Source organism: Phalangium opilio, unplaced genomic scaffold (assembly GCF_054372755.1).
Source record: "Phalangium opilio isolate 3A_F unplaced genomic scaffold, DU_Popi_V2 ptg000077l_1, whole genome shotgun sequence".
Taxonomy (NCBI): Eukaryota; Metazoa; Arthropoda; class Arachnida; order Opiliones; family Phalangiidae; genus Phalangium; species Phalangium opilio.
Genome location: NW_028324185.1, coordinates 4,945,796 through 4,949,510, shown reverse-complemented (window position 1 = coordinate 4,949,510; position 3,715 = coordinate 4,945,796). Strand labels below are relative to the sequence as shown.

Sequence of the window (3,715 nt, the reverse complement as noted above, 5' to 3'; positions counted from 1 at the left end):
CAAACTAGCTTAATGGACATTTTAACTTTTCCCTGCTAATTATTCTGGATTACCAATAAAAGATAATTAAACTAGACTCCCAATTAAAGATAAATAAACTAGATTACGAATTTAAGTAATTAAACTAGACTACCAATCAGAGGTTATTAAACTAGATTACGAATTAAGGGTTACTAATTAAATTACCAATTAAGGGTAATTAATCTAGATTACCAATTAAGGGTAATTAATCTAGATTACCAATTAAGGGTAATTAATCTAGATTACCAATTAAGGGTAATTAATCTAGATTACCAATTAAGGGTAATTAATCTAGATTACCAATTAAGGGTAATTAATCTAGATTACCAATTAAGGGTAATTAATCTAGATTACCAATTAAGGGTAATTAATCTAGATTACCAATTAAGGGTAATTAATCTAGATTACCAATTAAGGGTAATTAATCTAGATTACCAATTAAGGGTAATTAATCTAGATTACCAATTAAGGGTAATTAATCTAGATTACCAATTAAGGGTAATTAATCTAGATTACCAATTAAGGGTAATTAATCTAGATTACCAATTAAGGGTAATTAATCTAGATTACCAATTAAGGGTAATTAATCTAGATTACCAATTAAGGGTAATTAATCTAGATTACCAATTAAGGGTAATTAATCTAGATTACCAATTAAGGGTAATTAATCTAGATTACCAATTAAGGGTAATTAATCTAGATTACCAATTAAGGGTAATTAATCTAGATTACCAATTAAGGGTAATTAATCTAGATTACCAATTAAGGGTAATTAATCTAGATTACCAATTAAGGGTAATTAATCTAGATTACCAATTAAGGGTAATTAATCTAGATTACCAATTAAGGGTAATTAATCTAGATTACCAATTAAGGGTAATTAATCTAGATTACCAATTAAGGGTAATTAATCTAGATTACCAATTAAGGGTAATTAATCTAGATTACCAATTAAGGGTAATTAATCTAGATTACCAATTAAGGGTAATTAATCTAGATTACCAATTAAGGGTAATTAATCTAGATTACCAATTAAGGGTAATTAATCTAGATTGCCAATTAAGGGTAATTAATCTAGATTACCAATTAAGGGTAATTAATCTAGATTACCAATTAAGGGTAATTAATCTAGATTACCAATTAAGGGTAATTAATCTAGATTACCAATTAAGGGTAATTAATCTAGATTGCCAATTAAGGGTAATGAATCTAGATTGCCAATTAAGGGTAATTAATCTAGATTACCAATTAAGGGTAATTAATCTAGATTACCAATTAAGGGTAATTAATCTAGATTACCAATTAAGGGTAATTAATCTAGATTACCAATTAAGGGTAATTAATCTAGATTACCAATTAAGGGTAATTAATCTAGATTACCAATTAAGGGTAATTAATCTAGATTACCAATTAAGGGTAATTAATCTAGATTACCAATTAAGGGTAATTAATCTAGATTACCAATTAAGGGTAATTAATCTAGATACCAATTAAGGGTAATTAATCTAGATTACCAATTAAGGGTAATTAATCTAGATACCAATTAAGGGTAATTAATCTAGATTACCAATTAAGGGTAATTAAGCTAGATTACCGACGACTGGTAATTAAGCTAGATTACCGACGGCTGGTAATTAAGCTAGATTACCGACGGCTGGTAATTAAGCTAGATTAACGACGGCTGGCAATTAAGCTAGATTAACGACGGCTGGCAATTAAGCTAGATTACAGACGAATGGTAATTAAGCTAGATTACCGACGACTGGTAATTAAGCTAGATTACCGACGACTGGTAATTAAGGTAGATTACCGACGACTGGTAATTAAGCTAGATTATTTTAAAAAATTCTTATCTTACTTTTTTTCACCAAAATTTCATTTTCCCAAAATATTTTTCAGCAATATTTACCAAGTATTTTGTCCTCAATAGTAGTTGTCACTTAGAAGGGTTTAAGGGATACTAGCTTGGTACTGGTTTTACTTTCAACTAACATTTGATTCTAGGAGATTCAAATGCTTGGATATCTGAAAAGATTTCTCTTGAAGAGTTTAAATTTTTATATTTTAAAATTGAAAATATTGCGAAGCGGAAAATAATATCTATCTCATTGATTTTACCCCGAAAAGCCGTAGCCGAAGCTCGAAGTCATTTAGAATATTTTAGCAGACGACGTTTAGGATGATTACTCCTATTTCTTAGATTTTGGTATAATTGGAGAATGTGTTTGGAATTTTGGTGTAATATAGAGTTCTCCCGTTTGCCGTGAAAGGCTGGCGAAGCTGGGTAAACGTAATCCTTGACTTGTAAATGATACTCCTAAAGTTTAACTGTAGGTTTTGTGGTTTTAAATAGCGCTGTTATAATTTTGTTACAATTTTAAACATGGAGCTAAGTTTTATTATTGTTATTCGTACAGTTTCAAAGTGAGATATAAATAGCTCATATTCCTCCACTTACTCATCTTTTCCAATGGGCAAGGAAAAGAACCAAGGCTTAATGATTATAAGCTGTGTTAATTTATAATTAATAACACATCATTCGGGAATAAGAATTATTAGGGTAAGACTTCTTTATTAAAAATTTTATCATTAAGTGTTCTACATTAATTTGGTTAATAAACTACCATTAGGACTATAGAGTAGTGGCACTCCATGTTAACTACCCATAGAGCTTGATTCAGTCAAAGGCAAGTAGGTGCCATTACTCTATTTGACCTTTAAGTATTTCTACATTAAAGTGATTATGATTGCGAGTGTTCTTTTAAGCTGAACTAAGAGAGGATGAAACGCAAGAAAAGTCCATTGCTGCACCGTAAAAGCGGGGGTGGATCGGGGGGGGGCCAGGAAGCGATGGTAGTAGAATGCCCAAACAGAGCACACCTCCGACCTCAAGTTCTTCTTTACTTGTAGTACCCAACAGTTCCGTGGTATCGTCTTCGGGTACGCCCGCGCAAAGTCACGCCAACGCCGCTGTTCCCGCTGAAGAATATTTTAGTAGCGAGGAATTGACGGATTGGGTAAGTAGCCCCCCCCCATTCCTTTCCTTTCACTCTTAATTTGGTATTAATGACATTACGAACCCTCCTTTGTACTTATTATTACCGAATTATTTGACTGGTCCAGAAAATAGAGATGAGAATGATATCGACATTTTTGACCAATAGAAGGCGCTATAAGATTTGTGGGTGGGGTCGAAATATAAGCAGACGACGTTTCTCAATGAAGTATACCAACGAGGAGGCTTATTACATTGATCCGCTTTTGATATTAGAACTGCTTTCCATACAAAATTAACTAGGCCTGTGCGAGTCCAGTTTTTTGGGGTTCGAGTCGAGTCTCGAGTCCTTAAAAAAAGCTCTTATAGAATCTCGAGTCGGGTCTTTTAATTGGTATCGAGTCCTCGAGTCCTTAAGTCAGCTTCAAAAGTAGGTTTCAAGTCCAGTGTCGAGTCCTGATAAATTATATCAAGTCCCACTCGAGTCCTATTAAATTAATTCTTTAATACTAACTTTAATTTAATTTATTTAGTTTAATTTTACATAATTAAAAATACAAGAATTATAATAAATTCATTTCTAATAAGGATAAATTCTACTCGCAAAGTATAAATCTCACGACGAAAGTGACGCGCAGAAACAACAATTTTAACTTTTGGTCCTGGTTTGCTTTAACTCCTTTAGCTGAAGTAAAATTT

At 32.0% G+C, this 3,715-nt stretch overlaps 1 long non-coding RNA gene across 1 annotated transcript; it reads left to right on the top strand.

Moving 5' to 3' along the window:
* The first annotated feature begins 2,259 nt into the window (after positions 1-2,259).
* On the top strand, positions 2,260-3,422 carry LOC149657018 (uncharacterized). The gene is made up of 3 exons (XR_016370037.1): positions 2,260-2,581; positions 2,788-2,874; positions 2,932-3,422. It is a non-coding gene; the product is annotated as an uncharacterized LOC149657018 (long non-coding RNA).
* The last annotated feature ends 293 nt before the right edge of the window (positions 3,423-3,715 follow it).